This window comes from Larus michahellis, chromosome 1 (assembly GCF_964199755.1).
Source record: "Larus michahellis chromosome 1, bLarMic1.1, whole genome shotgun sequence".
NCBI lineage: Eukaryota > Metazoa > Chordata > Aves > Charadriiformes > Laridae > Larus > Larus michahellis.
In genome coordinates this window covers 9,272,387-9,299,263 of record NC_133896.1, presented here as the reverse complement: position 1 = coordinate 9,299,263, position 26,877 = coordinate 9,272,387, and positions in this window count along the sequence as shown.

Here is a 26,877-nt window from a genome sequence, read left to right as displayed (position 1 = left end):
GTCATAGGTGCATCCTGCCAGGGCCCAGGGACTTATGCACGTTCAGTTTGCTTAAGTATTCCTTGACTGATCTGCTTTCACCAAGGGTACATCTTCCTTGCTCCAACCTTTCCCTCTAGTCTCCGGGATCTGGGGTTCCTGAAGGCCAGTCATGCTACTAAAGACAAGAGGCAAAGGCAGCATTCAGTACCACAGCCTTTTCCATGTTACATGTCCTGTGTAACAAGTTCCCCCATCTCCTTTGGCAATAGGCCCCCATTTTCCCCAGCCTTCCTTTTGTCACCTGTGCACTTGTAGAAGCCCTTCTTGTTGTCTTTGATATCCCTGGCCAGATTCAATTCCATTTGGGCTTTGTCTTTCTTAACTTCATCCTTGCTTCCACCCTCTATGACTTCCTTTCTGTTTTTGAATTTGGTCAAGAAGTCAAGCCCATTTCCAGACATACATAGTTGAATTGCACCCTTTTATACCACAACTGACTTTAGGGCTCTGTTTCTTCAAAACATCAGCACCACCACTAATAAAAGATTAATTAATTTTTTAAAAAGGAAGGTTTGAGCATGAACATCTGAAAACCACAGGTGAAGTGGTAGTTGCCTTCACCATAAATGCTGAAAGCTGGATTTCTTTTGTGTTTCATTTCTGTGTTCCTAATGCAGGTTGTGTGTGGCATTTATTGTTTTGAAGATCTATCAACATGAAATACACAAGTGCCACATTCCAGAATGAGGTTTGCCATTGTGCTGACTAAGCAAAATCTACTCTTACAGGGCTGCCATCAGCAAAGGATACAGGGATATAGGATTTAAAGAAATATGTTACTTTTTCAATCATTTATGAGCAAATATAAAAATTAATAATCATAAACACAATAAAGATCCATAGTTTTTTTAAAGGAAATTTTTAATTAAAAAAAATAGTATTTATAAAATATGATTTTCAATACCATTTGCACTATGTTCCCTAAAGCTCACTGTTTAATTAATAACATCCACAGTCTGTGTGTTTGTTAAATGTGCCTGTTATCCAAGGACACAACAGTATAATTACTTTGAGTCTTTAGGAACAGCTTGGATTGTTTATAAGATCATGTTTTTTTCTATCAAGACAAAGAAAAGAAGTGAATAACATTACAGGCAGTTAGGACAGAGTTGCATATAGAAAGATGAACAGAAGAATCACTGCTAACAAAATTATTAAAATTAATAAGAAACAATTGAGAGCCAAGAAAAGAAATTGTTGTAGGAAAAATGTTATTGCTGCAGATGCCTGTTCAGTTCAATGAACCAAACAACAACAACAAAAAAAAAACAACCAGAAAATACCCAACAGCACTATTCTGCATTACACAGGTTCTGTCTGTGCTAATATGTGCCAAGTGAGGTCTGGGACTGAAGACCTGCTATAGAACGAAGCAGAGTTTCTACCAGCTGAGGAAAGCGTAGAACTTCATGTACTTCTTTAATATGATTCACCCATTTCCTTTTTCTGCTTGGGAGCATGATGTGGTTTCCTGTTGTCCACTGATCAATACCAAAAGCACACAACAGCATGCCTGTGCTCAGGGTTAGCTGTGACATCGCAGGTTGCATCAAGACAAGCACAAGCAGTCAGACACAAACTGCGTCCTTCACACAGAGCCTTCAGACCAATAATTCAAGGACCTTCTGCAGGACCTGAACATGCGCATATTTAAGGCAATTGTATTCTCCTTATCTCACATGTAGACATGAATTCCTCCATTCACAATCCAGTCCGCCACAGAAATACTGACTGTCAGGAGATAATTCAAAATTTGTGTCTGCACAAGAAATTATATTCCCCCGTCTCCAGGAAATCATTGCTTGTGTGGCATAAGACCATTCTTGATCTTTATTTGCTTCCTTTTCTTTATGCACTGCAGTTTGTGCTTTCTATTTTAGTATTTGAAAGAGAAGAGAAAGTTTCTTGGGAAATTTTAAGTCTCTCTTAAAATATCTTTCTACGTTCAGATCAGAAAGAAAACAATTAGAGCCCTCTGTAAAAGGGAAGAGCTTTTAGTAATAAATCACTGAGATTAGAAAGCTAAGGGAGAAGACCTTTACTGCTTATTTACATTTCCCTAAAAATCAGTCTTTAAATTTCTTTGAATCTTTGTCATTATAAAGGCTGGGCAGGTGCAGCACATCAAAGAAGATATATTTATATTCCCCTCTGAATTTTGTTTTTCAGTCCATGACTATCTTGTACTGCAAACAGTGTCTGCATCAGAAATGGACATAACCCAGCAGTTATTCATTAATAATTTTTAGCAATTATCTTCCTGACAATTCTGCTATCTATGAATCAATGCTGGTTTATAACAGATGGCAGTCTCTGCCCTCAGTCTGACTTTTAAGTTCATACTGGCATCACCTTATGTTGACTCCCAATCTACTTATCACAGAGCAGAAATACATGCTCATCCGTCTGCTGGGAGCCAATGATACATCAGAAGGTGGATTCAGCCTGTGCTGTTCTAATGCATACGTGATATAGCTTAAACATTTCCAGAATTCAAAACCTTGTGCTGGCTTAAAAAATAGATGCCAACCTCTCAGACTGTGTTCTTGTATCTTGCTTATTTCATCTTTTGTCTCTGTGTGAACTGCAGCCCTTACTTTCCTCCTCCTATCCGAGCATCAGAGTGTGCTTTGCATCTGTAAAAGCACAGAAGACTCACCTGTTTTGAACTGTTTCTAATTCTCTTTGAGTTTTCCAGTTTTCAAGGAATTTAATTATGCCCAATGAGGAACAGAGGTTTAAGGAAGCAAGAGCGCCATGAACGTGTTTGATGAACAATTAATGATTCCCTGCAGAACACATTTAATCTCATGAAAGCAGGTCAAACCAGAGTGGCCAAACAGATGACTAGCATAAAACCAATTCTTAGAAACTGGCTTTACAAGGAGAAGTGAGTGGAAATGACAGAGTGAATGGGATTGTGAGCTTCACATGCAGAATGAGTGGTTGATCACTTCCACTGTCATTCAAGCAAAGTTTACAGAAGGTACTGGTAAACCTACACGTTTGAGAATCAGAATTAAACACTCAAAATGGGCATAAATCTATATTACACTAAGAGAAATACGGGAAGAAAAGGAAATGAATAATGCTTTGGAGCTGTCAGAAAAGAGAGAATGTATGAGAAAGGGAGATGTAGGTTTAACTATCGTGTTCTCCTTCTATTAATTATAGTCATGTTAATCTCCAGATATGCGTAGTTTTCGTATCCTCTGCTGAGTGACTGAAATCAGAACACTCATTGAAAGTTTCCTCCTAAAGGTGGTCATACTGACATTCTTCAGAAAAGACAAAGCTATCAAGTTGAGCGAGTGTGAAGGGCACGTCAGATGTCTGAATTTCTCATCTTGCACTTGGCTTTTTATAAAAAAACCCCAACAAACTACATTGTCAGGGACAATAAAAGCAAGAGAGGGCCTTGAAAAACAAGTCACACATTGGGTCGATAAAACTCTTATAAAATGTTAGCTTTATGACCGTTAGGAACTTAGGAATTGCCATACTGGGCCAGATGAATAATTTTTCTCAGCCAGTAGCATGTTTCAGGTGTTTCAAACAGATAAAAGAAAGCCCACGAGGAAAATTCCTTGCTAACATTTTCTGTCAGTGGTTGGCTTATAGCCATCCCATGTAATTTAATTCTCATTATCTATATGAACGTCCAGTCCTTGTTTGAACCCTGCTATTTTTGACAATGATCTTCATGGGCCTGCTGTTCACTGTGAGAAGAATATAAACATGGTTTGAAAAATTAGATTTCCCCTTGCTGCAATTTGAAGTCTCCTGCTTCTTGAATGGTAGTAAAGAATAATAATGGGGCAAAACCTGGAGATGGGATGAACTTGCATTTAAAATAACAAAATAGGATTTGATACACCTGGGAGTCCTGAAGATATTTTTCATGGCCTTTGGTAAGCGTTTAAATGCCTCTGTGACTTAATAGTCAAAGATCCATGTGTTTGTTTGGTTATCTTTATCTGTCTGTTAATTCCCTGATTCTGATGCAATAATTACTTAAGGATTCTCTCAATTCCTCTCATATATCTTCCATATTTAACTTTTGCATTGTTCTCTGCCTTTTGCAGAGTAGATGAAAGGATTCCCTAGTTAAGGATTCTCTAACCTACTATTTGTCTCTGGAGTGAACAATATCACAAACTTAAAGAAAAAAAGAATTAAAACTAGTGCAAGTGTACCAAGGTCTTGCCTCAGTGAAACCCACTGGCAAAGTCTGCAAAACCTGAAAGTGGCACCTCACCTGTTGTGGATCTAATGTATTTTACAGTCTGCTACCTGGTCATTTCAATGGATGTCCCCATTTTATGAGCTATGGAGAAACAGACATTCACCCTGTGCAGCCACACCATCCCATTCATAGCTTCATAGGTCACTCTCATATTCCATCTCTCCTAGGATAGAATAGTTCAGATACCTTTCACCTTTTCTCATTATAATTACTCTTTTCTAGATCTTCCAGCAAAGTACACCCAAACTCAATAGCCTGAACATTTGCTTCTCCTAATTTCCATTAGTGGAAGTTATGTGGCTTGCATCATGTATGTTTTATGGACAATCTGTCTCCTATGGGACTGTGCCTTGTTTGCTAGGGCTGTCAAAATCCTGGAAAAGTAAATTCTTGTAAGTAAGTAAAATGCATTTTCCCTTCAGTCTGGCAATTTAAGGCTGTTGACATTTGTGGCACTTAAGAGATCTGTCTGTTTTCATTCCCTCATGAAATAAACTTTTTTCTGTTTGTGCTTTAGTCTTTATGAATCTGAGTAATGCATGTTTAATAATAACATAATGCTTTGATTCATACTAAATAACTTGAATGTTGTTTTGTTTGACTGGTTTTTTTGCTAACTGAAAGTGTTTGAACAAAAGAAATGTCTGCCAGAGCCAAGCTAGTGAAGCGTGTTTGAGGTAGAACCATCTAGATATTGAGTCAAGAAGATTTATCTTATTCTGGGCAACTAAAGGGTCACTAACTGAAGAATACAATTGTTTAAAGAGTCTTGTCAGGGTAGGCATAGCGTCATGTCAGGTGTCAGGACCAGCAAGAATAAGGCTGCTCTAAGTGGAAGATGAGCCAGGAGCCGTGGGTGCCCACCCCATGGGCACCATCTTTGAGGAAGCAGAGCAGGGCTGGTGACAGGTGATCTTTAAGGTCCCTTCCAACCCAAACCATTCTATTATTCTATGACAGCAACATGTCTGGGACAGCCCAATGAGCATCAGACAAGCTCAAAGATGAGAGTCAGGTCTGCAGTTGATCCAGTCAACTAATCAAGGACAGAGGTATGTGCAACATGTCTCAGGTAGGGGCTGAGGGCACAGGTTGAACCTTGCTCCTGGGCCACGGGCAGAGGGTGCGTGGGTGCCAGGTAAGCTAGCTCATGACAGCTAATGTCAATTTGTGTACTCAGCCTGGAGGTAAGTTCCCCACAAACTTACTGGGGGCACTTCACCTCAGAGCAATCTAGTTACACATCCAAGAACAAAGACTGTGGGACAAACACCTATATTTGTGTTTTACCAAAAAATAAACATCCCTCTCAGCTACAAATATCATCTGGTGTACTCCTAACAGGATAGCTGGCTGCAGTGGAAAAACAGCATATTACATGCCAGGAAGGTTCAGCTAGACTTGTACTCTCTAAAAGAGCAGAGGGTGGATATAATGACTACAATAAAGACAGTTGCTGCCCTTTGGGGGTAACTGCTGTTAGGCTTGGGCACAGCTGCAGAGACAAAGAAATGAGCTCCTTGCCTAAAGTGCTAAGCAAATCACAAATTATTTCATTATTACCTGGGGAAAGGATCTCAATTAAATTAATTGCTCTGCTTTGCAGTTTATTTTTGTTGGTTCAAGCTTAAGTTAAAAAGAAAGGTCTATACCACAGAAATAGAAACAGAAATATTTTAGAAGCATATAAAACTCAGACTAGGGATTCTTCTCAGTGGAATTCACTGTCTAAAAGTGAGGGTCTTTTTTCTGCAAATGCAGTTAGATTTCTGATTTCGCATATAATCCTGATGAAATCACTAATACAGAGAACAAGTATTTTGGCTACAGTGAATTTGGAATCACACTACTCCCAGATCAATTTTTCTGATATTTTGAAAGGCCTCACAGATACAGTAGCCCCAGACAAGACACTAGAATAAATGTTATCACAAAATCCTGTACAGTTTTGGTGTGAACACTCATGAATTGAACCAAACTCTCTAGGGAGGGTCTTCTCTGTCTGATGTCCCGGAACAGATGGGATAACAGGAGGAATAGAAAGTTAAGGGCACACACCACTGACGGGAGAAAACATGCCCATGACTTCTCACCCAGCAGCTGTGTTGCCCCAAAATCAATCCTAAAAAGAAGTAAAATGGAAGGGAAGCTATTCAGTTCTTTCACATGCCCTGCGAGCTCCTGTGTAACAGTTTTCTCAAACAGAAAAAAATGAGCCAGAAACATTTACATGTGGGGTCTGTTTAGGATTGATTTCTGCAGACACTGGTAAGAAATTAGTCAGCAAGCCCACATCTTGCAATTTCCAGATTGGGCTCTTTTGTAGATTCATGGTTCAATGCATCTTCCTCAGGTTAAATGCTCTTTCATTTAAAGGATATTAAATGCCAAACTTGCAAGGGGTTTTAAGTAAGATATTGTCAAGGCCAAGGTGATAAATCAGATTTTACAACTTAAGGCCCAAAAGCCATGTTTGATCAATACCAATCTCTTACTTCTATGGATAATGATAATTCATGGTGTCAACTGGACAGTGTGCATCAGAGAAAACAGTCCTGGATGACTACAGCACTTAGCGAAAGGAAGAGATTGTGGCAGCTACACTGGGAGTCAGGACACACACGTCTTTCTACCAGTTCTGCCACAGACATTAGCCAGCAACTTAGCATTTCCAATCAGTAAAAAAAGTCAGTAAAATATAAATAACTATGCAGACAGAATGTGGTGGATGCTAGGAAGAATGCAGGACCAAGAGCACAACACATTCCTTCTATGAATGTGTCCCACTCTTTGACACCCTGAGACTTAGGAATTATGCCTGTCTAAGAGAATCTGGGATCTCTGTTAACAGAGAACACCTTCTTAAGGGTGGGGAGAGAAAAGATATTTTCTTCCTTCCCTAAAGCATTCACTAAGTGACCACTTCCTTACCAAGAACCATTCAGTTCTAGTGCTCTTGTCAGCCTTCGTGCAATGCCCAGATATCACTTCTGCAGTACCTTGCCATGAAGTCCGGCAGTGGTTGTCACTAACTCGGTCCACATCCTGCCATCTCTGTCTGTACAGATCTGTTTTCTTTGGATATTAACCAAGACAGGGAATGAGGACAAGCAACTCATACTGCTCTCTGGGGCATCTAACACTGAAAACAAGAGCAATTCAGACGTCACTCTGCAGGTTGACTTGGCCTACAAAATGTTTCTGTGGAGCCCAGTGCTTTTTACCTTGTAGGCACAGGACAATGACTATTGCAGCAACAATCTTTGCCCAAATAGATGATTTCTGTCTCCTCTATCTGTTTCAGATGGACAGAAACAGCCAGACTGCTGTAGCTGATGGGAGAATGGGAGACAATAGCTTCTGCTGGTAAGCAGTGACCCTTGCTTAACCAGTAGCAGCTGCTGCTATCACTCCTACCTGGCTGTCACCTGTCCTATCCCCTGTTCCCTTCCTCCCACAGCACAAGCGTTGCTTCCCGTGGTAGAACTAGGCACATTTTATTGATATGTTTGTATGGCCTTACTTGCATTTAAGGGCAGGAAGGAAAGTATTGCTTTTGATACAAGAGAATAATAGGAAGATTTATGAGCAAGACGGTTGCAAGGAAGGGAGAAGAGGAAGCCAGTCTGCTGCTGCGGGGAAGTGAAGATGCTGGGACATATCAGTAACCGCCACCTCATTTAGCTGCTATGCAGACAGCTGCAGATAAGAACGGTTTTGTCTAAAGAGAGAAGGACACAAAAGGAGTTAAAATCTGCTCTGCTGGTAAGGTTGAGGTTGTGGGCGAAGAAGGTTGAAGTTTCTTTAGCCATGCTGCAGAGAAAGTGTAAAGCTTTGGGCATATGGGCCTGAGGTCAGATCCTCTCTTTGCAGTTTATCAAACTGCAGTGGATCACACGGCATAAACTGTGCAAATGCTGACTCCATGATAATGTAAATAGCACTTATAAATAGGAACGCATTAAAGCTTCTCCAGCTCAGCTTTTCCATTTCTTCATCTCTGTGAGCTGCTGCTTCTTAGGGTAGAATTCCAGTAGGTAGTTCATCTGAGTACTACATTTCTACAGTGAGTTGAACCATTGGTTTAAATCACTTGGGTGCTATGTCATTTATTTTAGGATAGGGCTGAAGTTCTATAAACTTAATTAAGGAAAAAACCAACAACATTCTGTATTGCAAATTTGCATTAAAATGTATAATGAGCTAAAGGCAAGTTCCAAAACAGTATTTACATGCTTTCAGTGAAGCCTAAACAGAAATTAGGTTCATAAAGTATGAGTTGTTAAATTACCTCAAGTGATCTAGCAAAACACAATTTGATGATAAAACAAAGAAAACATCGTTCTTAGGCACCAAGGCCTCTAGATTTACGATACAAACACTGAAAAAATGGCCCTTGGAGGCACCACGAGCAGTTGTCTAGTCACAACTTTGTTAAAAAAAACAAAACAAACAAAAAAAAAACCAAACCACACCATCCTGCATAATATTGCCACAATGTTTTTCATCTAGAAACACATAAAAACAAGTCTTCTAGGGCTTCCATTTTTCTAGCCATGAAAGATATTCAGATCTAAAGAAAGATGTTACCTCTCCCTAGAAAACCTTGTCCTGCTATGCTGTAGGACTGTCACAGCTACAATACCACTACTTCTATAGCATTTCTAGCAATTCTGTTCCTAAAATCACTTTAGTAATGGACATGCCATAAGTTCCATATTTAGTCATAGGTGACCATCACACGTAATACTGAGCTATGCAATTGTTTGTGGTCCCAAACTGAAACGCAGTATTTTGAAGTAGACCAAATATTATTATATTGCTTTTGAGACTAGTGGGAGAAAGTATCAGAAACCTTACTGAACTCAGCATCTGACATTTAGAGTGAGACTTGGATTAAACTACCTGTATTTCAGTGTCCCTCTGTAGTCCCCGGACATGATTTAAGTGCTTAGGATCTGATTATAGTTAAAGAAGATCTCTTAGTATGATCAGTGGCGCCTGTAAAGAAGTGTAAAAGGCCAAATATATCTAGTTTAGAGAAAATTGAGTAGTTCTCTTAACTTTCTTGACTGTTTAAACTAAGACCTTGAAATCAGCCACACACCTGAGGTGTCTTGTTCGAACTGAGACTCTGCATGGTATCCAAGACATCTTCACAGTCTTTGAAAATGTCACAGGGATCTAAGGAAGACCACATCTTTCTGGAGCAGCATATCCTAGGATACCTCAAATGTAAGAAAATATCTGTTTTCCATTTGAGACAGCATATCAATAGCATAAAGGATCAGATGCAATTAATATCTATGCTCCTAATCTTTTTCTGGACTCCTAAATTGTTAAGCAAGCACTCAGTTAGGAGTTAAGATTTGAAGAAATTGACTGGAACCGGGCATGAGAGACTATGCAGATCTACAAAACAAGATTTTTGAAAGAAGAAAGTATGTTTTCCAAATATTTTCCGAAGACTATGCTCTAAATATTGTAACTGCAATAAAGCTTAGAAGCCCTCAATGGCATTAAGGTCATATAGAGCAATGACAAATACAAGTGATAAGTTTTGTCCTGTAGAGCTTATCACTCTACACTGTATTATTGCAATTGGTTGCACATACCTACAGTTTCCCGCAGTCATTTATAGGACTAAGAATTCTGCCTTCTCACATGCTGCCTTAAAATTTGAATCTTCATAAAATCATTCTAACTTGGATTTCTTGTTTAAGACTTGAACAGAGAATTAGGACGTGCAGGATAAAGTCATTTTTATACAGGGATAAAATAAAAGGTGCAACATTTATTTAGCCTTATTTAGAAACTTCCCCAATACAGTGAATAGAGGAATGTTTTGCTAAATCAGGAAAACAGGAAATCAAAATATGAACTTCCTAAGCACAGGCCAGAAGAATGCAATTCCTCCTCAACATCATTGTTCTAAAGAGCTTTACTGTTTCATTTATGAAAGATTTGAAGCTCCATATTTCCCCTTGAGCATTTTGGAAAGTTTTGTGATCTTGGAGTTAGATTTTATTATCTTCTGGCCAAAATTCAAGTTTATGCAAATAGTTGAGTCTTGATATCTAATATCTTTTATAGTTTGTTGGAGATTTGTTTTTATACGTAATAGCTTACCTCTGATGTACTTTGCTTATAAAGTGAGTTTGCTAGCAGTGTGGGATAAGGGAATATGTTTGAGTTTTTAAAAACCCTTATGCATAACAAAGAGTGCTTTTATGTTTCTTTTTGTTTTAACAGCATACCCTCTGTTCTCTAGTACTCATTTAAAGAAGCATTCATTTACCCACAGATTGTATAATTGTAGTTATTCTAGACACAACAGGGGTATAAAACAAAACAATCGTTTTTTCCTGACAAATATATGCTATTTCCACAAATTTCAATTAAAGCAATCGGAAGTGCTGTTAAGTGGTTTCCATCAAAGATGGTAATTAAGGCAGATGATTCTCCAACACCTGGGAGTAACCTTCTCTTGTGTTTGATATAACACATTATTGTCCTGCAAGACGAATAACACATGCATGTATTTTGCCGCAACCTAGATAAGAAAGAGAGATAATTTCTCCCGTGATGGCTCAATTCAGGTTCATATAACTTTACCTACCAAATCCATACCAGAAGTCTTGCCCTTAGTCCATGAAGATTTCAAAGTCTACAGCTGTTTACCTGTTTTAGTTATTAAGCAGCAACACAACAGCAAAGAACAGGCTGCCCAGGGAAGTGGTTGAGGCACCATCCCTGGAGGTATTTAAAAGACAGGTAGACATAGTGCTTAGAGATATGCTTTAGTGATGGTTTTTGTCAGAGTTGGATTGATGGTTGGACTTGATGATCTGAAAGGTCCCGTCCAACCTAGGCAATTCTATGATTCTATGACTGGGAATGGGCACAGGTCAGAACACGTCATCTGAGAACATTTCACTCTGGGACAGCAATTTTGATTTTAAGTAATGTCCTCTTGTAAGATTCCAGATTTCTTTGGGCTTTGAGTGATGGTATTGCTGATACATTCAAAATTTAACACAGGCTTTTAACTATGTAGTTTGCCAGAGCTGAACCAATAACCACAAAATGAAGGGAGGCTTTGATCTAACATTGGGTTTGTATTTGACTATGGTGGTTCATGCTGTGATCCCAACTAGTGCTCATGATGCCTGCTACTCAGTGAGATTGGACACCGAAGGCAGAAAAGGTCTTAACTTAAATTTTTCCTCCACAGTACAGGATATTGATAGCTGAAGTGGATCCAGTACCAGAAGCAGTCTGGCTGCGAAAATCAAGCAGTTTGCCCAAGTTCACTTACTCTGCTAGGAGACACTCATCCATACTTACCGAGTATCAGTACTGACGTCTGTGAAAACACTTATTTCCATCTCTTAGTTGCATATTGACAGGAAGATGTAGGATATGGAAGCAATCTTTTTATTTGAGATGAAAGCAAATTCAGCAAACATTTATTTTAGCAAAAATTATATTCTTTTTATGCATATTTTAATGGATTTGAAATGCGAGAATAATAAATCAAGGACTTTTATTTTTTTAAAGTACTGTAGCAAGAACAATAACAATCAAACCACCCCTCATAAATGAACTCACCTGTCAATGGGCCAGATTAGGAGCTCAATTACATTGATAGGAATCTGTAATAGCTCCACAGAAAGCAATTAATCTTCTTGTTATTCTCATGATTTTAATTGCAAATAGAATCTGCTGTGACATGCCCAAGCATCTGAATTTGGTGACCTTCACGGTCTTGCAAAGACCTTGAAACCATCAGTGCTACTCTAAACTGCTTACCCATACTGGTATCCATGACCCTAAGCCAATTAGAAATAACTATGAAATTCTGAGAACAAAGGTGAAGATATCTGAATAACAAGAGGTTCTTTTCTCTATTCTCCCAAATAAATTCAATGGTATAGGCATATACAGGTGTCTAATAACAATTTAGAGTTACTTATGGAAGATTTTCTTATGGAAGTCATTGCATAGCAGATAGTTTCTGGCACTGAGCTTCCTTGACAGTGTTTATTGAGAAAGGTCCACAAGGAACATTGGATGTTCAGCTGACAAAGCAAGGGAAGAATACCTAAGATCATCATTAAGCTGAATAAAAAGCATCCTCACACCATAGTTAATGATTCATTGTTATGCTATAAAGATATTTCAGATAGTGTCCTGTACACCTATATGGTGGTACCTGATCAGTTCTGTATTTTCTTTAATGACTTAAGTAAAAAAATAGAGAATAGATTTCTTTAGTTAGTTAGTTAGTTAGTTTTAATTGTTAGATGTTCCTTCTAAAGTCTGCATGTCCTATCTGTCGATGACTGCTCTCTCACACCAGCCATCTGACTACTGGCTCTCAGGAGCTTCAGAATCCCTGACCCACTATTGTCAATCCAGGATACAATTTCAAAATGTAAAGATGTAATCTACAGATTTACATATATTTAATACATTTTTTATCCCCTTTAACTTGTTTTTTCTTTCTGGTTGTCTCCTTCAGTCAGACAACATGCACTTCTTAGTTGATTTTATTTTAAACTTACATGGAAACTTTGTTCCTAGCTGCACTATAGTTCAAGTTCCGCATCTTAAAATGCTGTGGCTGGGAAAATTTGCAGTCTATGTATAATCCTTGACACAATATGGCAGGTGTCTTGTGTATTTCTTCTCTAATTTTTTGATGGGCTACGGACATTGGTATGTTGTCTATCTGCTTTTCATCGATGTTATCAATTTCTCAAATATAATGGTTACCCTGTTTTATAGTTAACCTTCATAATTTTCTGGCCAGCATAGCTTTGCCTGAGACAGTATGCTACTGTTTTTTCCTTCAGTGAGAGACCTACAAGACCAACACTTCACTTGACATCCCAAGTGGTCTCCCATCTCAGGACAATGACCCAGCTGAGACGGACTCACCACATAGAAGGTTGACACAGGTTCTCAGCTCACATGCATAAGATTAAGGAAGCAGATACTGTTTAAAAATACGCTTTGTTTGCAACATCATAATTTTCTTAAATAGATACTGCATATTTTGAGACAGAACACAACTGGAGAAGCATCTTACAAGTGTTGATCTCCTAGTTGACAACTACCCACAAAGTATTTATTCCCAACTAATTTTAGCAATGTTTTTCACTCTCTGCTTTTGCTTTAAACTTTCCCTTTCACACACCGATTGGCTCAGTAATATTATCAGTTTCTTTTCTAACCTGTGAAGCACTGATAAATTCAAGCAGGGCCATGAGGGAGGTCACAAGCAGCCTACCAAGCAGTATCAAAATTCAAAATGATTTTGAGAAACTGGGGAAATAAGATGAAATCCGACAAGATGAAATTCAATAATGAGAAGTAAAAAGCACTGCTCCCCAGAAAAAGAAATCCTATGTGTAACTACAAAAAGAGGAATAGTTCACAAGGCAGCAATATGCCAAGAGAGACCTGGGAATGATAGTACATTCTGAGAAGAATGAAAGTCAACAGAGAGATGATAATTCAAAACTAGTGAATCTCATTCTGTGATTCATTAAGACCATGTGAGAGGTAAGATATGGGAAATAATGATTAAAGTTCACCTACCACCGTTCCAGTGAGCTACTGTGTAATTTTAAGCACTACAGTGGAAGATATATGTAGACCCAAAAGTTTGAAGGAAAAACAGTAAGAGAAAAAAAAAAAAATAATACCTGACTTACAGGGAAAGGTTGAAAAAAATTGGATTCCTTTTGTCTACAGAAGGGTAGACAGAGACTGAGACAGGATGGCTATCTTCAATATGCAAAATGGTGTTATAAAAAGGGTGATGATTAATTGCTTTCTGCATCCACAGAGGATAAAGGAAAAAAGAAATCAGCTTAACTTGCAAAAACATAACGAGAAACACATTCAGATTACAAGGGAGTAAAGCACTGAACAGGTTATCCAAGGAAGCTGTAAAATCCAGCCCATTGGAAATATTCAGGAAAATGTTTTCAGAAAAGCACATGACAGAAAGGGATAAGATACACCCATCTTGTCTCATATCTAGGGGACAGATTAAAACATGTTCTCTTGAGATCCTGTCAAGAATTATGTTTCCATGTTTTTTTTGATATTTGAAGATAGAAGCAGTGGTATTTGAAAATAACTAGAAAAGTCATAGGGGTGGTAAGGATGAGAAAGCTGTTGAAACTTGAAAAAGGAAATTGAACTCACTAGTCCACTGATGGTGAGTATACTAAATTATACACACAGTATGTATTTTTAAAATGCTTCAAGGATACTGAAAGGATATGGTTATCCTTGTTTTATACCATAAATATAAATTCAGAGTGGAAATAAACACTGATTTCGTTTTGTCTTTGTTTTAAATAGGGCATTTCTAGGACTTTGAGAGTAGGTTAGTCTTCGTGGGTATGTTTCATCTCACTAATTTTAGCCTGCAGCAACTTCAATGTTTATACCTGAGTTTATCACCCCGGCTACCTTTTGTAGTCCATAAAAGGAAATAAGTGAAATAATGAATCATTCATCTGATCAATTTTAGAAACCTGCTTTAGAATGAGATTATCTGGGCTGTGCAAATGGCCGGCTTTCTCTAGAGGCTGTTAAGAAAATGTCTAGACGCTTATCTTAATTCTACCCACCACATCAAGTTGGTACCCACCACCTCACCTACTGATGAGAAGCCAACAGGATAGGAATTCTGACAGGAATCTCTCTGCACGCTAGGAGATTAAGAACATGCTGCTGACTGCGCAGCCAGGTGAAATATTTGTGCCTGTCATGCAAACTTGTTCTGTTTCAGATGTTGTTTCATCTACAATTTTCTTGCATCCATTTCAGTTTCCAGACAGCGACTGTTTCACTGCCGTTTCTGATCTCCTCTCCACAGCTCGTTCTTATAGCTAGACAATTGCCTTAAATAAATACGTGCCAGTATCTAAGTGCTGTTGTTGATATATTCCCAAACTCATATCCTACTCACCTGGAAAACCAGATTATTCAACTGTATTTTGTCACATGAAGTCAAAGTTGCTCTTCTTTGTTGGCATTACCTGAAGTAGATTCAGAGCTTAAGCTAGACTCAACCTTAAAAATTGCCATTGCCAGCTGATAAAACAGATTGTCAATTTCTCACTACAGGTAAAGGCTCTATACATATAGGTAGAAAAGTAGAACATTACTGAGACCAGTGCTTCTGCGTATGTCACTATGGAGGAAGTAATCTCTACTCATAAACATTGCTTGGAAAAGGGATGATGATTCTCCCTCTCTCTCTGTAACTGTAACTGTAGGAGTACCAGCTTTATGGAAATGAGGTTTGGATTAGAATAAGAGAGACAAAACAAGTATTTATTTCTGGTCCAAAAATATTGGATGACCTTCAGCCACTGAAGGTCAATGGATCTGGTTTATATGTAGAAACACAGAAAGGAGAGATAGAGACAAAAGACCCACATGTCAATATCCCTGGCGTCCTGAAATAGGTCTATGCAGGCTCTTGTGAGCTTATCAGAAAGAATGGGACAAGAGTCTCTGAATGTAAGCTTCATACATAAATCTATTTTGGAAACCTGAGTGGAGAACGACATTCTCATAAGTTCAGTCTGGTCTCCATAAACTTCCCATTTCAAAGAGAAAAAGACACCTGAATCCTGCTTTTCTGGCATGAGCTGTGTGAAGCTCCTGCTCATAGACCTTCTACTGCTCTGCATAGCCAAGGAGGTGAAAATCAGTCATTAAGATTTGACTATGTGATTTGCAAAATTCAGCCATACAAAATAATAATTTTAGCAACATTATTAGTGACATTTTGATACTTATTCTTGGCACCGGTCAGCTGTTAGAATATCATGCAAAGAGAATGCAATGACATTGAAAGCTGAGCAGTGGGAATGGAATGAGCTGCAACAGAGCAAAGCACAAGGTTATGCATTTAAGCTTACACAGAAAGATGATTTCAACTGCGTGTTTATAAACTGGAAATAACAGTGAGGGTGAAAGTAATCAGTGGATCAGCTGGAAACAGGTTGACTATGGGCCGCCAGTGTGGTGCATCCTTAAATAGATGTGATCCTGAGACATCTCAGATGAGTTAATTCCAGCCTTCCTACAGAGCATTCAATGAGAATGTAGCGCACAATTCTGGGGAAAAAAGAGGATTATTTAAACTAAAAATATTATGTTAGCACAGGAGCTATTATGTATAATCTGACTTTAATTATATTTAAATAGGAAATGAGAAGAAATATTGTTATGAGTTTTGACGAGTTTCTCAACATTCATCCAAAGGACAGAGTCACTAGATTTAAGGTGGGAAAGATTATGGTTTGTTAGTGATGCAAGTAAAGTGAATATGATGATAATATTCTTTTTTCTCATGTTGAAGGAGGTTTTCATAGTGGAGGCAAGATAGTACAGGCGATACCAGAGAGCACCTCTGGGTTCCCCCTCCCGTCACAGAAATCTCCAATGAAAATTTCTGACTTTCTGTCAGCGACCAGAGAATCTACACAAAGCAACAGCTTCCACTACACATTGCTCTGAAATAAAGCAATGTCTTTTTCTTTCCTACTTTTAAAAATCCAAATCTTACAACCACATCTCCAAATATCAACTGTATCCTTGTAACTCCCCTCATGGAGCTGGTCAACTAGAATCCGCCTTCCTTTGTCTACAGGCTGTTCTTTTCTATGCGCATGAAATCCATTAAAAAAGTAATTAGTAAAGATTTTCAAGAACGGGATATGATTTTGGCATGGAGATATCACATGTGTTAATTAGTTTAAGGTCAAACAAATGTAACTGAGAACGTTTTTAGGTCTTTTTTTTTTTTTAATAATGTGGTCATTGGAGTAGTAAGAAGACGAAGATTAGCAAAGAGAGTTCTCATCTATTATGCTCATTCGCTGCTGTCATGTAGTTACATCTAAGTTAATCTACGTTAATTATATGGTGAAGAAACGCAAAATGGAAGCACTAGCATTTCATCTTGTGAGAATGTTTCTTTTTGAGAGGGAAAGAAATTTATTCCCTCTTAACCTCATTTTTGGACAATTACTGACATCTTACTGAATATGAAGAAAGTGTAAAATTTTGTTCTTGATATTACCTTCAACATTTGTGCTTCTAGGATGAGAAAATATTGCATATATATTCCAAGAAAACAATTTTAATGGCTAAAGACATCAACTTGAATAAGAATTATATAGACCTGTGTTTTCCAGTCCACTACTTGAAGTGTTTAAGGTAAAAAAAAACTTATTTACATGTAAAACAAACCCTTCTTTTAGCAACAGTATTGATTCTGCACAGCAAGAGACATTTAAATGATTTCACATATAATAGCTGTTTTTCCACAGTTTATATATTTTAAGAAAGCCTGTTCTTCTTTCCAGTGCTGGTGAAATTGTAGTATTTCTTTCTTACTTTGACTAAACTCATGAATGAATTTTAGGTTCACAAGTTTAGTCCCACTAATGTAGTACCGTTCTAATAGTACTATTTTATTATGTCCAAGTACCAGAAGTTGCTGAAAGTGTTTTTCATCTGATTTAACTTATTAATCATAGATCAAATTCAGCAGTATCTTAAAAACACTTCAGTATTTGCTCATACACAAATTCAGCCATTCACACACATCATCAAAAAAAAAAATTCCAATTTTTGTAAATGTTCTTTTTGTTCATCTTCTAGACATAGATAATTTATCTTTCCAAATATTATTCATTACAGTGTGTTCAGTTCTGAATTTGTTTAGACATCAGTCCTTCCCCTGCAGATGTGCATTAACAATCTTAAGTTTTTAGATGCCCTTCTCCCTCTCTTAATTAGTTGCACAAATGTAATGCTGCCATAATATGAACTGAGACAAAGAAGGCTCTATATTAGCTAAGCACCATATTTCAGTGACGCCAACCCAGACCTGGCTCAGAGAAGGGGTGTAAGAGCTAACATGTATCTGATGTATTCTATAGGCATATTTAATTGATCAGTCAGCAGGACTTCCAGGAAAAAAATCTGACCATGGCATTCTTTAGCATTCACTGAATATTTGAGGAAAAATATGGCATTTAGAGGGCATTCATTTTGCTGTTATGCTATTTGTACATGCAGGCATCTCTTAGGAATATTTCCATTTCCTCTACAGTCTCCAATTAAGCAGACAGTAACAAAAGGGCAAATAGCACCGTTAACAGTTAAAAAAAAATAATAAAAACCCCTCTTTTTGGAATAAAACCAAAAGCATTTGCAAAACAAGAACCTCTCTTGTAAGCGATTGGTTGGCTTCTGAACACAGCGTACTGAGACCTCACAGGTAACAGCAGAGCTGCTCCAGGCCTCTTGCAAACAGGTCTGCAGTTCTTTCATGTTACTCTTCTTCATCTTCTCTCGCGTGTGCACATGATGACTGACTCCCAGTTCAACATACATCTCTGCTGCAGCTCAAGAGACGCAAATATAAGCATAGTGAATACAGTGACCCAGTGTGCAGCAGCCATTCTCAGCAGAGAAAAATGCCTTCAATAATTAATGAGAGAAAAGGACGTGGAACCACTAAATCCAGCCTGAAGATGATTACAGAGCTGTCAGTCATCTGCAGGGCAATGTAATGAAACAGAGCAACTCAGCAGCCAGGATATGTATGAAAGTCATTTCCTATCACTTCTGCACATTTTCTTATGGGCTATAAAACTGACAATTGGATTATTGAAAGGAAAAAAATGATGAAATATGTCTGTTTTGAATGGGAACGTATCTCACTGATATAGCCTGCACACACTCTGTCCTATTTTTATCCAGACTTCAGGAAATAAGTTATTCAAATGTATTTAGATGAGATTTCTACCTCACCAATATGGTTTCATACCGCTTCATCTGTTGTGTCATGAACATAAACCAACATAGATTAAATTTATATTTAATTATTTTGTTACTCATATATCCTTCTATCCAAGATATGTCCCTAAAATGGCTGTCTTTTGATTCTAAAACCTATACTGTTTTTTTATCTGAAGCAGAATTCAAATCAGTTTCTCAAGGCCATTATTAATAAACAGGTAAGCCTAATACCAGGCAAACTTTTTGTTTAGAAAAACAAAAAATACTCAGTCATAACTTTTTTGTGATTGTTTTGGTTTTTTCTTCTAGATGATCTGATAGAAGCATTGAATTCCTTATGAAATCTCATTGAATTAATCAAATATAATGTGGTTTGCAAGCAGACGATCCTGGAAGTGCAAGCTTACGTGGCTCTCTTGTCTTCCCACAGAAAGTCTCTTGTGTCCATGTCCTACTAACATGCCAGAATAGGTCTGTTTGAATTGTCACCTGTCATACACAGTCTTCTAAAGAACTGAAAGTATTTCTGGTGATTTTTGTGTAGTTCTGCTATTACTTTCCTTTTTTTTTTTTTTTTAAGAAAGAAAAAATTACTGAAGCTCAGTCTTACTATCTTCAAACATAGTGGGAAAAATTCTGATTCGGGTTAACTCTGTAGTAATTTTATCACTTATTTAACAGAGTTCAAGATCAGCCAGGACAAAGATGAACTACTGAGCAGAACTATAAACTCAGAAAGACACGTGTGTCAGGTTCTTGAACTCTGGAAGTGCAGCTTGCCTTACCCTGAGGCTCCGCTGTGCTGCACAACTGCTGCAATGACCAAAGGGTCAGTGGGCTGCAAAGGGGTCTTATAACCAACCTCCTTTGAGTCACTGTATGACTTCTTCCCAGATTTATGGATTCAGCAAGCAATTATGACTGATGATCTTTTCTTTGGTAGTTATGGTAATATTTAAGTGAACAAAGTGGTTAAGTAAGTAGTTCAAGTTATGTTCTTCATGTGCCTTTGTTTCCATGGGTGCAGAAAGCAGACAGCAGTATCTCCCTGAATGAAATCAGTAAAAACAAATAAACACATTTCCAGTTACTTTAATGCCTTGCATCTGCTTATGCTGGCAGTAAATTTGGCCCTAAATTTCAGTTATGCCCAAGGATAAGTGTCTATGGGTGCAAAACTGTGCAAACAAATGGCAAGGTGCTCTGCAAGAAACATGAATCTCAATAACTGAAATGCTTTAAATCTAGTACTTTTAGATAAGTGACTTTTTTGAATAGTAATGTCTTGCTTAAGATTCACCTTCTTTTTTTGCCCCAAAAGCCCGTTCTTTAATTTTTTGCATGGTACTTTGGAAAGCATTTGCCCTTGACAGTGGGAGTAGAGAAATGTGTAAAACAACAATTTTGGCTTATGTACTAAATACAGAATCAGAGACTTCCAGAGCTGAAAGTGTGAGCTGCAGCAGCTTGAGCTAAAGATACAAAATTATGTATCCAGGAGTTGTAAAATTTGTATTGCCTGTCATCAACATACCTGGAATCTGTACAACATGCCCACCAATGGGTTTCAACAGGCTTAGGTGGGGGACAAGGTACAATACAGTTGTTGAGATCAAGGTAGAATGATTGGATGTGAAGTTCCACACAAGATCGAATCTTGGTTGATTTTTTTGGTATTATTTTTCTGAAAATAAAAGTATTTTGGTAGATGTCAACATGTCATAAGGGTAATGTTTCCAGGCTGCATTCTATTCCCTGATAATTAGCAGTATCTATAAGTATGCAAATGTTTGTGCTGCATGCCAGTAACATATCTGTTATGTGCTGCTTGACGATTTAACTGTTACCCAGGTCAATAGAGAGCAAATATTATCTTGCATCACCTGGCAGACGTTCCGTGACACATAAGGAATTAATCAGCCATACTCTTCTACTTCTCCAGGCATAAATACCCACACAGAATAACACATGAGACAGCAACAGTTTTTGTCAGCTTCTAAAGCCAATAGTTTTCAAAGGTCTGAACTGAGGTGCAGTGATAAGAACAGAAGGAAGAGTGACCCATCACATCCTATACTGAGTCTTTTATTGGTATACAGAAATTTTCTCACTGATCCCAAAGAAAACTTCCAATACATTGGTTTCCTCTTTGCCTTAGTATTTCCTTTTTACTTTTTTTCTAAACTCCTTGTCCCCAGCACCAAAGCCTTCTAAATAATTTTATATTGATTTCCAGCAGTCTCTGGAAAGTCCAGAATGTCCCAGACCGTGATTTTGATGCATTTCTGGGGTTTCTTCATTTACAGAGAGTATTTTGATTGTCTGTGTTTTGTGTCATCAGTAACACTGAACCCAGATCCAACACTATTATTTGTAATACAGGAAAAACAGCATTTTTTTGTTTACAGAATGAAACTACTTTAGTTTTGATTTTCCCACTGAAGGTTGCATGTATTTATCAATATATCCGATTGTAGAAGAAAATATACTGCAGGCGATTTCTAGCACAGTAAAATTTTCCTTTATCAAAGCTGTAGCCTATTGAGTGATAATGAAGAAATAAGTTAAAATATCAGTTAAAATCTGATTGTCCACGCTGGTACCAGAAAAGCAGCATGTGCACGTATGCTTTCAAATAACTTAGATCCCTGATTGCCAGCCTGTGATTCCTTGATTGTCACATCTCACGTATGCTCAAGGCTTTCCTTGGGAATAAGTCAACCATATTTCTCCAAAACAATGCCTCGGTGCAATCCTAAGGATTTGGTTTTTACCTTTCAGCACCCAAAAGCGACTTTTAAGAGTCCTCAAAAAAGAACTCTTAAACTATAACTCCAGCTGCCCGCTGTGTTGGTTATCCATGTGGACACAGAGTGTCTCTTGCCATGTCTGAGACTATAGACTCTACTCTCTATGCTTCTGTGGTCTAAAATGCTACTACAGCGAATAATGAAAATACTGTGGCATGATACCTGGCAGATGAGCTGGTCATACAGATAAGCAAGCTATGACATGGAGCACATGACAGTCAACGCCAAGGGAAGAGGTGTTGCCTTCTTCACCTGGCTGATGGGGGGCAGAGAAGACAAATCCAGATCTTCCTTGGTGGCGGACAGTAAAGGAAGAGGAAGAACTTTACGACAAATTAGATTCCTTTTAGACATTAGGAAAAAAGTGCTCACCAAGGGAGTGGTCAAACAAAAGAAAGAGGACCCTCTTAGAGCATGTTCCTGACAGAGGAACCTCTGACCTTGGAGATACTGTAGACTCAGTTGAGGAACGAGATCAAACTTGGAAGTTAGCCCTGGTCTGAGTGGGGTTTTGGAATAGATGTCCTCCTTATGTCCCTTCCAAATAAATTATTCTGTGATTTCCTGTTTCCATATTTTCACACATCTCCCATGTTTTGTACAACATATGTGTGATCTGCTCTTTTGAGATCTCTGCTTCAGCAATCTTAGCTCCCTCCTTGGGACGACAGTATCATCATCTCTATTCTGTGAGATTTGCCTTCTAAATTAACCACTAGACAGTGGTAGGACCACAGCAGAGGAGACAAAACAGCATTTGGTGTGTCCCTAGGTTCAAATATGGGACCTGTTGGAGAGAACAGCCTTCCTGGCTGTAGCATAATGGCATTTCTCCATGATTTAAGCCAACATTTAGTGTGTATCCTTGACATTAAACATGTAACCCTAGGCATTATCTTTAGGAAAAAAAACAGAAAAAAAATATCAATTCTCTCTTGGACATGCACACTGAAAATCTGAGAGCCTTTCAACTGGAATTGCACTGCAAGAGTTAGGATAAGGAAAATATGGAATCAGTATCTGTCAGTCTTTATTTGCCTTTGACCAACCATAATGGGCACGCTTAGATTTTTTCATTCCTTAGTGGTGGTAAGTGCTACAATTAGTGCAGGTTTTGTCATCAGCCTAAGGAAAATGCTGGAGGGAGACTCTTTGGAAAGTGAAGTGTGAAGAGCCAGTGGGAGAGAATCAAAGCACTGTGTTGTAGTCAGTGACTGTGGCAGTTAGGGAGACCCAGAGCTACAGTTTTGTGGCTCTGTGGGAATAACCAACAGCCCGTGGCTTATGAAGTAGGTGATGTGTCAGCTGGAGACAGCAGGGAGAGTGGAAATAAGTGACTGGGGACAGGAAAGGGACTATGGAATAAGGCCGAAAAAGCCTCAGGGGAAAAAACGATCAGGAGTGCATGTCTAAGCTTGATGGATATTTTATGAAGTAGAAGAAACAAGATGTTTTTCCAAATTACCTGTACATACAGCTAAATAACTTGAGCTGAGTAAGCAGATTTGTAAAACAGTCTGTAAAAGCCAGATCAGAAAAGACTAGTAATTTTTCAAATTTATGGAGATAAGGTAGAAAAGCACACTGGAAATTTAATCTCTGAATTAGATATTCCAAAGGCCACGAAGCTTGGAAACAGTAGTCAACTTTATGCCCCAAACAAGCACTAACTCTCTAATGCTGTTACTTCACAGAAGAAACACACACGTAACTTCATGTCATGGTTTAACCCCAGACAGCAACTAGGACCACCGTTCACTCATGTCCCTCCCCAACCCCAGTAGTATAGGCAGAAGAGGGAGAAAAAAGGGAAAAAAACCTCATGGCTTGCAATAAAGACAGTTTAATAAAACAGTAATAGAAGATGAATAAAGAAATAAATAAACAAACAAACAAACAAACAACAGCAATAGCAATAGTAATAATAATTATGGCAAAAGAATATACACAATAAGTGATGCAATGCAATTACTGTCCCCACCCCATGATCAATTGTCCAGCCTGTCCCAAGCAGCGATCGTGGATTCCTGCCCCCAGCCAACCCCCATTAATATACTGAGCATGAAGTCTGTGGCATGTAATATTGCTCTGGCCAGATGAGTCTGTCTGTGCTCCCTCTCAGCATCTATGAGAAGCTGAAAAAGTCTTTGACAATATAAACATTACTCAGCAACAACTAAACCAATATGTGTTATCAACGTTATCGTCATACTAAATCCAAAACACAGAAGCTACTCTGTCCTAGCTGAAACCAGGACTCTTCCGTAAGCTGGTCATTACCGAGGGGTCCAACAGGTGTGGAGAAGAGCCAGACCTTATTCCTTCCTATCTCTATGGTCTGTGTGTTTTACTCCCAGATAAAGCCATTCCTCTTTTCTACAGCGTGTCGAAGGTAGAAGATAGCCAAGTTAGTCCTGTTGCACAGTGTAAGGGCAGTGTCCAGAGGACACTCCTAGAGGATCATTTTGAAAAGTCAGATTTTTAGGCTCGATCATTCACCAGTGTGACCCTTTGGTACATCTGGAATCGGAACTGCCAAGGTGTTGGTTTGGACAAGCAATCCCCTTGGACATCACTGGATGAGAAATCTTTGATTGGACCAGAAGGTACAAGGCTTCTGCAAACCAGTTCTACCGTTATGCATTACCTGGAAGGACTGGTTAGATTCTCGAAAAACTTGGTCATTTCTATCAATTAACCAGCATATACAATAGGACTTTTACTCTAGTTTCATGCTTTTATATCAGCATTATGATAGAGGTAGGAGGATAGATGATACCTAATCTAGCCTCTGCTCAATGATACAAATAAGCAATGACTAGTCGTCTTCCTTCCACTGGCCCAGGTTGCCCAGAGAGGTGGTGGAAGCTCCATCCCTGGAAGTTTTTAAGGCCAGGCTGGATGGGGCTTTGAGCAACCTGGTCTAGTGGGAGGTGTCCCTGCCCAGGGCAGGGGGTTGGAACTAGATGATCTTTAAGGTCCCTTCCAACCCTAACAATTCTATGATTCTATGGTATGTGTCAGTAAATATGTTAACCTGACAATAATTTTAAAGAAATTTGAAACAATGCAATGAGAATGAGTTCGTGTAAAATAAGTGTTTTGTGGAACATACCTACAGGGTTTTTGACTGTGTATATGGAGGCAGGAATCTGGCTTTATTGGTGTTAAAACGTGAGATGAAGTTCTCTGCACAGTCATGGTAGACTCTGCTAAGTCTTTGTACAGTAAGCATAGGACTCCTAATATTCACTGGACACTGCTTTACTCCAAATTATTGGCACACACAGAGCATCTGACTAGGGTCTTTTATGCAGAGAAATTGCTGGAAAGTGGAATATACAAAGCATAGTCGAAAAACTGGCCCCTGTCCCATACCCATTCGGCAGAACCTTCTACAAATACACTCTAGGAAAGAAATGACCTCGGAAGTGTTTGTAGGGAATTTTTCTGGGATTTTTTTCCATTCTGCATTAAATATTGTGAGTCCTCCAAAAGATAGCCTTTCACAAAACATCTTACAAAAACTGTCAAAATATCTATTTTTCATTTCAAATCACTCATGTAGAAATGTTATCTTGTTGAAAGTCAATGGAAAAATGCTTTAAAAATAGAAGAAAAAGTACCTTTTATGGCAGCTTTGTAAACTGTATTTTTATAAAAATGTGAGTTCTTGAAGCAGTGGTACTTTTTATGCTCTGTGGGCTGGAAAAATGTTTAAATCTTGAAAATATAATAAAAAATTCTTGATCAACTCTACTAAAAATGAATAATATTGGAAAAACAGACCCAAAGTAGACATGCTTTTGGAGCACAACTTTATTTATGAAATTTATGTATCTATAAACTGAAAAATACTGACTTTGCTTGAAACTAGTCAGTAATTGCTTAGTAATGCATCTCAGTAAGGCTTCTCTCCAGCATTTAAGGTGCTATGGCAACTTCTGCAACTATGGCTATATTTCTGTGAACTTCTGGAAAAAGTTCTGATTTGTTCATTATTTTTGTAGGAGCTCAAGAAAAGTATATATGTTTTCATCCTTTTGTAAACATTTCAGGGTGGCATTTCTTGTTTCTCTATCACTGAGTGCCTGGGTGGTGGCAGGAGGGTTGTTTGTCGTCATTCCTTGCAAGAAGCAGGCATCATGCCCAAGAGCAGGTGTTATTACTGCTGTAGGATATTTTGTATAAACACCTTGTGATGTGACCTACATATTCCCACAGCCTCTGGTGAGAATTAACGTTAATGTTTACAACATGACCCATTTCTCCCTGGCTTTTAGTGCATCAAGGAGCTTGTTAACATCACCAGCTGACTATACCATAACCAGCTGTCTCTTCCTCTCAAGCACTTACACAATGCAGCAGTGTTAACGTAGGGTGAGACAGAGTAAGCACAATGTGACGAAATGCAAAACCTGCTAAAAATAATAATTTTGGAACACATAAAAATAGATCATTGAAAGAGCTGTGACAAAGGCATGTTCTGAGTTCTTTTCAAGTATCTTTCTAGGAAATTTCCCATATATTCATATAATACTACTATAATCATTATAAAATATATTAAACTTCCATTTTAATATTTTACAATTATATAAAAGTTCTATTCATGCATTATGTACGAAGACAATATTTTTTTTTTCTTTTCTTTTTCTTACTTATTCTTAATTAGAATGAGACTCATGGAAAAAGTTCAGTATGAAAAGCCAGACAGGTAAAATCTTCAACTGTGGGGAGATTTAAGAGATTCTTTTTAAAATAAAATAACTGAATCTATTAAAAACCTAGGGCTGCTTCCTTACAATTTCTGGCTTGATGTACGTGTGAGGGTCTGAAATATCTGCTTGCAAATCCACTAAAGTATTGTGAGTGTTATGTGAAGTGTCAGGGTGTCCTGGTGTCCTCCTAGCTCCCAGCACCCTCCCAGAG